The sequence below is a fragment of the Arachis hypogaea genome, chromosome 13, assembly GCF_003086295.3.
Source record: "Arachis hypogaea cultivar Tifrunner chromosome 13, arahy.Tifrunner.gnm2.J5K5, whole genome shotgun sequence".
In the NCBI taxonomy this organism is placed as follows: Eukaryota; Viridiplantae; Streptophyta; class Magnoliopsida; order Fabales; family Fabaceae; genus Arachis; species Arachis hypogaea.
Genome location: NC_092048.1, coordinates 100,257,479 through 100,269,933, shown reverse-complemented (window position 1 = coordinate 100,269,933; position 12,455 = coordinate 100,257,479). Strand labels below are relative to the sequence as shown.

The 12,455-nt window shown below is 37.8% G+C and overlaps 1 non-coding gene across 1 annotated transcript; it reads right to left on the bottom strand.

The window, feature by feature from the left end:
* Window positions 1-8,864: 8,864 nt before the first annotated feature.
* On the bottom strand, window positions 8,865-8,971 carry LOC112739144 (small nucleolar RNA R71). The gene has a single exon (XR_003170083.1). It is a non-coding gene; the product is annotated as a small nucleolar RNA R71 (small nucleolar RNA).
* Window positions 8,972-12,455: the final 3,484 nt, after the last annotated feature.

Sequence of the window (12,455 nt, the reverse complement as noted above, 5' to 3'; positions counted from 1 at the left end):
GCCTAATTTTGTAAGATTGACAACTTTTACCCTATGTAATCCTTTTGTTAGCTTTTGTTGTGTCCAATTGATTTTGGATTACATTAGGCTTGAACCTCACTCTTTTGTATCAATCTTGTGATATTGGTGCTTGAAAGCATATCGATGTTGCATTTTCTATGCTCACCTTGTTGAACATTATTCTTGTTATTTCTTACATCAATTGCTTTTGAATATGCTTTTGCCTATATACTTAATTTGTGTTTTGAATTATATGTTGTAGCTACCATGTAATTTGATTCATTATTCCTTGCTTAGGCATTTATATGAGAATGTTATTTCTATGTCACTGAATGATGCTTGCTTGCATAATCTCTATTTTTGGCCTTGTGATTCCATTTCTCATACACATTTTCCTCTGATCTTTTTCAGAATGACTAGTGAAAGAAAAAAGGGAAAGGTCATTGCAACAGAGCCGAGTAAGAAGGGAAGAATCCAACAAACTGCTGAAACAACAGATGAGCCACAATCCGAGAGACAGATCAGTAGGAGAGATCAAATCAATAAGAGCACACCTCTTACTAATCTGTCTAAATTCTCCATCTTTTACTCAGAATTGAAGTCCCCTGACTTTCAGAAATGCAACTTGCATGTTGAGAGAAAACTCTAAATCTCCGCTGAGCTGAGAAAGTTCACTGATGAAAGGATCGAGCAGCGGCAATAGGTGTTTCTCGATAGGGAACTGGTGGAGGTGAATGCATCTTGGACTGTGAGTTATATTCCAATTATTACACGGGGGCCCTCGATGCAGTTTACCTCCGAGGCAAGCAGATTTTGGTGACTGAGGAAGTCCTAGAGGAGATCTTTCACTTTCCACCTAAGACTAGTGGAAAGGATGATTATGAAAAGGTAGAGGGTTAGCAAAGGTGATGGAAATGATTTCCAAAGCTGGGAGTAGCTGGATATTTGGAGCAAACAAGACAACTCCAAAGCTATCTCAGTAAATACTCTAACTTTAAAAGCTCAGATATGGCATCAGATCCTCTCTAATTACGTCATACCGATGACCCATAAGACCGAAATCACAGCTGATACGGCAGTACTGATCTAGTGTGTTTTAGAGGGTAAACAGTTGTACCTTCCAAGACTCATTAGGAAGTACATAGGGTGAGCTCACTATATTAGCAACATTGCCTTCCTGTGCTTGATCACTCAATTAGCTTTGAGGACCGAGGTTGTTTGGGAGGACACTAATGAAAGACCAACAGTTGCCAAAAGTAAGAAGATCATACCCCATGGTAACTGGTACAAGTCTCTGCTGTCCAACAAATGCAGAAGCTGCAGCCAGGCAGCATCCACATCTGAAGCAGGTACCTCAGCAGCAACAGTAGAACCACCAGCAGCACCATAACCCGCAGTACCACAGCTCGTAGCACCACCACTACCATCATCATAGCCGATTCATCATCTGGTCCAGAGACTCTTTGAGGAGATAGCTCACTTGGAGCGTCACTCCAAGCAACGCTATGAGAATATCAAGCATAAGAATCAGGGCTGGGACCCGATGATCGAAGAGCTAGAAACTCCCTCGGAGCAGAGTGGAGATGAGGATCCATCAGCTGATGGTGGAGATGATGAGGATGACTGATAAACCCCCTTTTTAGGGTTTATCTTGTGTTGAATTTAGAGAATTTTGATAACCTTTCCTCACATTTATTCAATGAAATAGCATGATTTTGTGATTGTCTCCTTATTTGTGCTTAGATGTAAAAACATGCTTTTTAGACCTTTAATTTGATGATTTTTATCTTCCTTTGATTCCACTAGATGCCTTGATGTGTTTGCTAGTGATTTCAGATTGAAAAGGGCTAGGAAAGGATCAAAGGAGTGGAAGGAAAGCATACAAAGTGGAGAAATCATGAAAAGCCAAAGATTTGAAAAAAGCCCATGGGCATGCGCGCGCACTATGCGCCTACGCGCGGATTGCGAAATGCTCGAGGGACGCGCACGAGCGCTGTGCGCGTACGCGCCGAAGGCCGCACATGATTTTTAAAGAAGAACTCGTGCCTGGCAATTTTGGAGGGTTTTTGGCCCCATTTGGAGCTGAGTTTTTGGCGGAAAAAAGCTAAATAGACCAAGGAATGAAGGGGAAGACATCAATAGACAATACACACTTAGACACTAGTTTAGTTTTAGTTTAAGTTTTTGGAGGGAAAGTTAGTTTTAGAGAGAGAAGCTCTCTCTTCTCTCTAGGATTAGGATTAGGTTAGATCTAGATTAGGAATTCTTAGATCTAGGTTAATTTCATGCTTAGATTTACTTTTCCTTTATCAATTCTTCTTCTTCTACATCTCTTCTCTCTAGTTTAGTATTTAATTCTTGTAATTTTCTACTTTTATGTTGATGCACTTTTGTTCTTCCATTTTCTTTTTAATGCAATTCATGTTTTGATTTCCTTTATTGTTCATTTGATTTGTTGTTGTTTAATTCCTTGCAATTGAGTAGTGTAGATTTACTTTCCTTGCAATTTTACTATGCTTTCCTTTTGTGCCTTCCAAGTGTTTGATAAAATGCTTGATTGGATTTTAGAGTAGAATTTTATGCTCTTGGCTTGGGATGATAACTTAGGAACTCTTAAATTACTAATGTCTAAGTGATTGATGATTGGGAGCCATTGACTCTAGTTCTCACTAATTGAATTGGTGGAGAGCTAGGACTTATGGACTTGGATTGACATAGCTCATTTGACTTTCCTTTACTAGTTAGAGGATGATTTAATGGGGTTGATCCTTGCCAATTCTCATGTTGTGGTTAGTGATAGGGATAGAGATCCTTGACCACCAAACCTTGCCAAGGCCTTTTTGTTAGTTGTTAGATTATTTTAATTGCCATTTACATTTCATGTCTCTTACCCCAAAAAAACCCCAAAAATATACAATTCATAACCAATAACAAGAACACTACCCTGCAATTCCTTTGAGAGACGACCCGAGGTTTAAATACTTCGGTTATTAGGATTATTAGGGGTTTGTACTTGTGACAAACAAAATTTTTGTATGAAAGGATTATTGTTGGTTTAGAAACTATACTTTACAACGAGACTTCATTAGTGAATTCTAAACCGTCAAAAATCCCATTCATCAAAATGGTGCCGTTGCCGGAGATTTGCAATGGTGTTATGTTATTGGTTATTGTATATATGTGAATAGTGTGAATAGGTTTGTCTTTCGCTTGTTTTCTAGTTCTTGTTAGTTTTATTTTGTTCTTCCACTATGAATTCTCACTTTGGCTATGAGTTTGGTTCTCACTATGTTGTAGGAAATGTGGACCTTAATGACAACATGTACCAAGGATAGAACACTTCAAGATGGGAGGAACCTCAAGGAATTGATCACTCCTATTGGCAACAACCTCCGGATACTTATAGGTATAATTCACATCCTAGTGCATGCTAATTCAATAGCTATGGTGACTCTTTTAGTGATAATCAAGTACCACCACCATATGCTTGTGAACCTTATCCTCAACATGACTATCAACCATGCTCACAAGCCCATTTTTACCAAGCACCTTCTTGTGACCCACATCCATTGTATGACCAATCACCCATACCATATTCTTATGACCACTATGAGTAAGAACCTTTGGAACCACCACAACCTTATCATGACTATTATGAAGAACCACCTCAATACATACCATCTCTATACCCTTACCAAGAAGAACCGCCTTCCCACTATGAACCCTTTCTCCAAAATAATGAACCTTCCTATCCACCCCAAGCCCCAATAGATGACTCTCTTACCATGCTACTTCAAGGCCAAGCGGATATACTAAGGAACACCCTACAGTTTGTGACTAATTTGACTAAGGTAGTGCATACTCTAGCCTACCAATGTTTGAGTACTCAAGGTGCTTCCGTGGCCACATGTGAGAAATCAAAAGATGAGCAAAGCATGAAAGAGAGATTGGAAAATCCGGTGGAGAAGAAGGAAGAGTGGAGCTTTGTATTGGAGCAATTGGAGACGCCTAGGGTCATTGAAGAAAAGAAAGAGGTGGTTGAAGATCTAGGAGATGCGGAACCACCATGGAAGTCTCAACAACCTCCGGAGCATATAACGATTGAAGAATATGAGAAGGTTGATCAAGAGATGGACTCAATCATCAATGATTTCTTATCAATAATTGAATCCTCTCCCATGGGGCGTGAAATTGAAGCTATTGAAGACAACTCAACACCAAATGATGTTGGTGATCTCATTGAAGACTCTTCCATCGAATGTGAAGTTGATATAGAAGTAGATTTCACACAACCTCCCAAGTTTGACTTGATTGATGAGGAGGAGGAATTGGAAGAAGTTAACAAGCAAGAAGAAGATGAAAGAAGTTTTCAAGAGGTGGGAATACCCAAAGAAGAGCATAAGGAAGTGGGTAAAATCTTCAAACCTATGCTTTACTTTCTCACTTGAATATGGCTTGATTGAAACGGATGGACAACTTAGAGCTCTTTGTGGGATTAAGAGTAAAAAGGAGTTGTGTAGTGGTTGGAAGTTTGGAATTAGACTCATTGAGGTCAAAGCTTCAAAGCATAGGGACTATGATTGGATGAATGCTACTTTACATGGGTCTAGGAAAAAGACTTGGTGTGCTAGAGAGAATTCTATTTGTCAGCCACCCGAACGAAAAATTCATGAAGATCAACAAGAAGACGGGTGCGAAAATAAGATATGGGATCCCGGTTCGAAGTATGAGGACCAACTATGGGAGCTCATATCTTGGATGGAACTCCGTCCAAACTTGGTGAAGATGGTTGGGATTTCTGTCAACCAATTAAGGAGCAAAGATCCTTGGAGATTCAAGGATGAGTACAAGCATAAGCCACCATGATAAAGAGCCTCCCAAATATCCAACTTAAGGACTTAAACTAAAAGTGCTAGGTGGGAGACACCTCACCATGGTAAACTCTTTCCACTCTCTTGCATTTTGATTAATAAGTGATTTGAGTTACCATTGTAGATAGTATTCTTTCCATATAGTGTTTCAATAATTGGTTGTAGGTTGCTTATAGAGCGAATCTCCCTTGCTTGTATTTGAAAATTTCCAAAAAAAAAAAAAAAAATAGGGTCAAGGATGCGTATGCACACTGTGTGTGCACGTGTCCATATGCGGATACAAGCCCATACTTTTTCCAGAGAGTTGGGCCACTCTCATGCCAATACTAGGCTAATCGCATAACCGCATACACGCGTACACGCACTGTGCGCAAACGCGTCGCTATACATACTTGGCAATTGATGAGCGGATAATTTATACCCTTTTGGCATTGTTTTTATATAGTTTTTAGTATGTTTTAGTTACTTTTTATTATATTTTTATTAGTTTTTATGCAAAAATCACATTTCTGGACTTTACTATGAGTTTGTGTGTTTTTCTGTGATTTCAGGTATTTTCTGGCTGAAATTGAGGGACCTGAGCAAAAATCTGATTCAAAGGCTGATGCTATTGGATTCTGACCCTCCTGCACTCGAAGTGGATTTTTCGGAGCTACAGAAGCCCAATTGGCCCGCTCTTAATTGCGTTGGAAAGCATACATCCTGAGCTTTCCATCAATATATAATAGTCCATACTTTGCCTGAGATTTGATGGCCAAACTGGTGTCCAAAGCCATCCTAAAACATCTTGGTGTAAAACGCCCAAACTGGCACCAAAGCTGGCGTTTAACTCCAGGAATAGCCTATGCACGTGTAAAGCTCAATGCTCAGCCCAGGCATACACCAAGTGGGCCTCGGAAGTGGATTTCTGTACTATCTGCACTTAGTTACTCATTTTCTATAAACCTAGGTTACTAATTTAGTATAAAAACTACTTTTAGAGATTTATTTTATATCGAAGGCTATCATAGACCATTGTTCACGTTTTGGAGGCTGGTCATACGGCCATACCTAGACCTTTTTCACTTATGTATTTTCAACGGTAGAGTTTCTACACAGCATAGATTAAGGTGTGGAGCTCTGCTGTTCTTCATGAATTAATGCAATTATTATTGTTTCTCTTTCAATTCACGCCTATTTCTTCTCCAAGATATACTCTTGTACTTAATTCAATTAAGTCAGAATGAAGGGGTGACCCGTGACAATCACCCAATCTTCGTTACTCGCTTAGCCAAGATCCACGTGCCTGACAACCACAAAGCAGTCTACATGATGTTCAACGTAGTCATTGGACGACAACTGGAGTATATTCTCTTGGATATCTAATACACAGACCGAGTCCGTGAGATTAGTATCTTCGTGGTATAGGCTAGAATCATTGGCAGCATTCCTGGGATCCGGAAAGTCTAAACCTTGTCTGTGGTATTCCGAGTAGGATCTGGGAAGGAATGACTGTGACGAGCTTCAAACCTGCGAATGTTGGGCGCAGTGACAGTGTGCAAAAGGATCAATGGATTCTATTCCGATGCTAGCGGGAACCGAAAGATGATTAGCCATGTGGTAGCTGTACCTGGTATTTTTCATCCGAGACGAGAAATTTGACAGTTGATTAGCCGTGCAAAAACCGTAGAGGACCATTTTCACTGAGAGGATCTTACAGCTTGCCATGGAAGGAAGCACGCATGGTTGGAAGAAGGCAATAGGAAAGCAGAGGTTCAGAAGCAACAAAGCATCTCCAAATGCTTATCTGAAATTCCCACCAATGAATTACATAAGTAAATTTATCTTATTTTATGTTTTATTTATCTTTTGATTATCAAAACCTCATAACCATTTGAATCCGCCTGATTGAGATTTACAAGATGACCATAGCTTGCTTCAAGCCGACAATCTCCGTGGGATCGACCCTTACTCACGTAAGGTTTATTATTTGGACGACCCAGTACACTTGCTGGTTAGTTGTGCGGAGTTATGAAAAGTGTGAATCACGATTTCCCACACCAAGTTTTTGGTGCCGTTGCCGGGGATTGTTCGAGTTTGGACAAATGACGGTTCATCTCGTTGCTTAGATTAGGTAATTTTATTTTATGTTTAAGCTTCTTATTTTTTTATTTTCGAATAAAAATTCAAAAAAAATGTGTTCTTCAGAATTTTTAAGAATGAATTCTAGTGTTTCATAAGATATGTTGAAGCTTGGCTGGCTGTTAAGCCATGTCTAATCTTTTGGCCTGAGGCTTCCACTTATCATTGCAGGAGCTTTTTGATTCCCATCAATTTGGCTGTTGTATGTAATGCTCTGCTAAAGCTTGGCTGGCCATTTGGCCATGTCTAATCTTTTGGACCGAAGCTTTCACATAAAGCTTGGCTAGCTATTTAGCCATGTCTAAATTTTTGGACCGAAGCTTTAGACTAACATTGCATGATTCTTGGAATTCTTATTAAAAATTTCGAGTTTACTATTTTTCTTTTTTCCAAATTAATTTTCGAAAAAAATACAAAAAAATTAATAAAATCATAAAAACCAAAAATTTTGTGTTTCTTGTTTGAGTCTAATGTCAAATTTTAAGTTTGGTGTCAATTGCATCTTTTTAATTATCTTAAATTTTCGAAATTATATGCATTGTGTTCTTCACTGATCTTCAAGTTGTTCTTGATGATTTTCTTTGTTTGATCTTTTCATTTTCTTGTTTTGTGTATTTTCTTATTTTTCATATGCATTTTTGAATTATTAGTGTCTAAACATTAAAAAAGTTTTAAGTTTGGTGTCTTGTATGTCTTTCTTTTCTTAAAAAAAATTTTCAAAAATATGTTCTTGATGTTCATCATGATCTTCAAAGTGTTCTTGGTGTTCATCTTAACATTCAAAGTGTTCTTGCATGCAATTTTGTTTTGATCTTAAAATTTTTATGTTTTGTGTCATTTTGTTGTTTTTCTCTCTCTTCATCAATTCAAAAATAAAAAAAATAATATCTTTCCCTTATTTCACTCATAAATTTCGAAATTTTGAGTTGATTTGGTAAAAAATTTTTAAAATTTAGTTATTTCTTGTTAGTCAAGTCAAAATTTCAATTTAAAAATCTTATCTTTTCAAATCTTTTTCAAAAAAAAAATTTTCATTTTTCTTTCATGTTTTTCAAAAATTTTAAAATTCATTTTCAAAATCTTTTTCTTAACTTTATTTATATTTTCGAAATTATTGCTAACATTTAATGTTTTGATTAAAAAATTTTCAAGTTGTTACTTGCCTATTAAGAAAGGATCAAACTTTAAATTCTAGAATCATATCTTTTAATTTCTTGTTAGTCAAGTAATTAACTTTAATGTCAAAAATAAAATCTTTTTAATTTCCTTTTCAAATCTTTTTCAAATAAATTTCAATCATATCTTCTTTTCTGTTCTCTTCTTTTTCATATGAGCAAGAACAAGGATAAGAACATTCTTGTTGAAGCTGATCCTGAACCTGAAAGGACTCTGAAGAGGAAGCTAAGAGAAGCTAAAGCACAACACTCTGGAGAGGACCTTACAGAAATTTTCGAAAAAGAAGAAGTTATGGCAGCCGAAAATAACAACAATGGTGGAAATGCAAGGAAGATGCTTGGTGACTTTACTGCACCCACTTCTGATTTCTATAGAAGAAGCATCTCAATTCCTACAATTGGAGCAAACAACTTTGAGCTTAAGCCTCAATTAGTTTCTCTAATGCAGCAGAATTGCAAGTTTCATGGACTTCCATTGGAAGATCCTCATCAGTTCTTAGCTGAATTCTTGTAAATCTGTGACACTGTTAAGACCAATGGGGTTAATCCTGAGGTCTACAGACTTATGTTTTTTCCCTTTGCTGTTAGAGACAGAGCTAGGATATGGTTGGTCTCAAAACCTAAAGAAAGCCTGAACTCTTGGGAAAAGTTGGTCAATGCTTTCTTGGCCAAATTCTTTCTACCTCAAAAGTTGAGCAAGATTAGAGTGGAAGTTCAAACCTTCAGACAGAAGGAAGGTGAATTCTTCTATGAAGCTTGGGAAAGATACAAGCAATTGATTAGAAGGTGTCCTTTTGACATGCTTTCAGAATGGAGCATCTTATGTATATTCTACGATGGTCTGTCTGAATTGTCCAAGATGTCATTGGATCACTCTGCTGGAGGATCTCTTCGTTTGAAGAAGACGCCTGCAAAAGCCCAGGAACTCATTGAGATGGTTGCAAATAACCAGTTCATGTACACTTCTGAAATAAATCCTGTGAATAATGGGATGACTCAGAAGAAAGGAGTTATTTAGGTTGATACTCTGAATGCCATATTGACTCAGAATAAAATATTGACTCAGCAAGTCAATATGATTTTTCAGAATCTGACTGGAATGCAAGCTGCATCAAACAGTACTAAGGAAACCTCCCCTAAAGGAGAAGCTTATAACCCTGAGAATCCTGCAATGGAAGAGATGAATTACATGGGAGAATCCTATGGAAACACCTATAATCCTTCATGGAGGAATCATCCTAATTTCTCATGGAAGGATCAACAGAAGCCTAATCAAGACTTCAATAATAATGGTGGGAGAAATAGGTTTGGCAATAGCAAGCCTTTTCCATCATCTTCTGAGTAATAGACAGAGAATTCTAAACAGAGCCACTCTGACTTAACAACCATAGTCTCTGATCTATCTAAGACCACTCTCAGTTTCAGACTGAAACAAGGTCCTCCATTAGAAATTTGGAGGCACAAGTGGGTCAACTGAGTAAAAGAGTGACTGAAATTCCTCCTAGTACTCTCCCAAGCAATACGGAAGAGAATCCAAAAAGAGAGTGCAAGGCCATAAACACGTCCAACATGGCCGAACCTGTAGAGGAGGAAAAGGCAGTGATTTCCGCTGAGAAAGACCTCAATGGACATCCACTGGCCACTAAGAAGTTTCCTATTGAGGAATCAAAGGAATCTGAGGCTCATACAGAGACCATAGAGATTCCACTAAACTTACTGTTGCCATTCATGAGCTCTGATGAGTATTCTTCCTCTGAAGAGGATGAAGATATTACTGAAGAGCAAGTTGCTCAGTATCTAGAAGCAATCATGAAGATGAATGCCAAGTTATTTGGTAATGAGACTTGGGAGGATGAACCTCCATTATTCATCAATGAACTGAATACATTGGCTCAACAGAAATTACCTCAAAAGAAATCGGATCCCGGAAAGTTCTTAATACCTTGTACCATAGGCACCATGACCTTTAAGAAGGCTCTGTGTGACCTTGGTTCAAGTATAAACCTCATGCCACTCTCTGTAATGGAGAAACTAGGGATTTTTGAGGTACAAGCTGCAAGAATCTCACTAGAGATGGCAGACAATTCAAGAAAACAGGTTTATGGACTTGTAGAGGATGTCTTAGTGAAGATTGAAGACTTTTACATCCCTGCTGATTTCATAATCCTAGACACTAGGAAGGAAGAAAATGAATCCATCATCCTTGGAAGACCCTTCCTAGCCACAGCAAAAGCTGTGATTGATGTGGACAGAGGAGAGTTAGTCCTTCAATTGAATGAGGACTACCTTGTGTTTAAGGCTCAAGGATCTTCTCCTATAACCATGGAGAGGAAGCATGAAAAGCTTCTCTCAATACAGAGTCAAACAGAGCCCCCACACTCAACTTTTAAGTTTGGTGTTGGGAGGCCACCATTAAGCTCTGAGTCTCTGTGAAGCTCTCTAAGAGCTCACTGTCAAGCTATTGACATTAAAGAAGCGCTTGTTGGGAGGCAACCCAATGTTATTTAATTATATTTATTTATTTCCATTATTATTTTATGTTTTCCTTAGGTTGATGATCATGTGAAGTCATAAAAATAACTGCAGAATTAAAGAAAAATAAAAAACAACATCAAAAATAGTACACCTTGGAGGACAGGCTTACTGGCGTTTAAACGCCAGTAAGGATAGCAGAATGGGCGTTTAACGCCCAGCCTGGTAGCATTCTGGGCGTTAAACGCCAGAAAGGGGCAGCAGACTGGCATTTAACGCCAGGAAAGGTAGCAGAGCTGGCGTTTAACGCCAGAATTGGCACACAGAGGGTGTTTGAATGCCAGAATAGTGCAGGGAGCAGAATTCCTTGACACCTCAGGATCTGTGGACCCCACAGGATCCCCACCTACCCCACCTCTTCTCTCCTCTTCACACATTTCCATAACACTCTTCCCCAAATACCCTTGACCAATCCCATCAATAACTCTTTCCCAAATACCCTTCACCTATCAAATCCTACCCTCTTTCCCATATTTTTCTCTTTTTCATTTTTATGCTTTATGTTTTATCTATGTTTGTGTCTTTATTACATGATCATTAGTGTCTAGTGTCTATGTCTTAAAGCTATGAATGATTCCATGAATCGCTCACCTCTCTTAAATGAAAAAATGCTTTTATTTGCAAAAGAACAAAAAAGTATATGAATTTCGAATTTTATCTTGAAATTAGTTTAATTATTTTGATGTGGTGGCAATACTTTCTGTTTTCTGAATGTATGCATAACTAGTGCATGTTTAAAGTTGGAATTAAGAAAAATTGGCTCTTGAAAGAATAATGAAAAAAGAGACATGTTATCGGTAATCTGAAAAATCATAAAATTGATTCTTGAAGCAAGAAAAAGCAGTGAAAAACAAAAGTTTTAAAAAAAAGCCAATAACCCTTTAAACTAAAAGGTAGGGATAAAACGGATCCAAGGCTTTGAGCATCAATGGATAGGAGGGCCCAAAGGAATAAAATCATGGCCTAAGCGGCTAAATCAAGCTGTCCCTAACCATGTGATTGTGTCATGAAGGTCCAAGTGAAAAGCTTGGGACTGAGTGGTAAAAGTCGTGATCCAAAGCAAAAGAGTGTGCTTAAGAACTCTGGGCACCTCTAACTAGGGACTCTAGCAAAGCTGAGTCATAATCTGAAAAGGTTCACCCAGTTATGTGTCCGTGGCATTTATGTATCCAGTGGTAATACTGGAAAATAAAATGCTAAGGGTCACGGCCAAGACTCATAAAGTAGCTGTGTTTAAGAATAAAAAAGAATTTAACTAGGAAAATCAATAACATTATTTGTATTTCTGAGTTCCTAAAGAGGCCAACAATTCTGAACTCCAATGGATAGAGAGATGCCAAAACTAGTCCCACTCATCTAATTAAAACTAATATTCATTGATATTTTTGAAATTTATTGTATTTTATCTTCTTTTCATCTTATTTTGTTTTTGGTTTCTTGGGGACAAGAAACAATTTAAGTTTAGTGTTGTGATGAGCGGATAATTTATACGCTTTTTGGCATTGTTTTTAGGTAGTTTTTAGTATGTTTTAGTTACTTTTTATTATATTTTTATTAGTTTTTATGAAAAAATCACATTTCTAGACTTTACTATGATTTTTTGTGTTTTTCTATAATTTCAGATATTTTCTGGCTGAAATTGAGGGACCTGAGCAAAAATTTGATTCAGAGGCTGAGAAAGGACTGCAGATGCTGCTGGATTCTGACCTCCCTGCACTCAAACGCGTTTTTCTAGAGCTACAGAAGTCCAATTGGC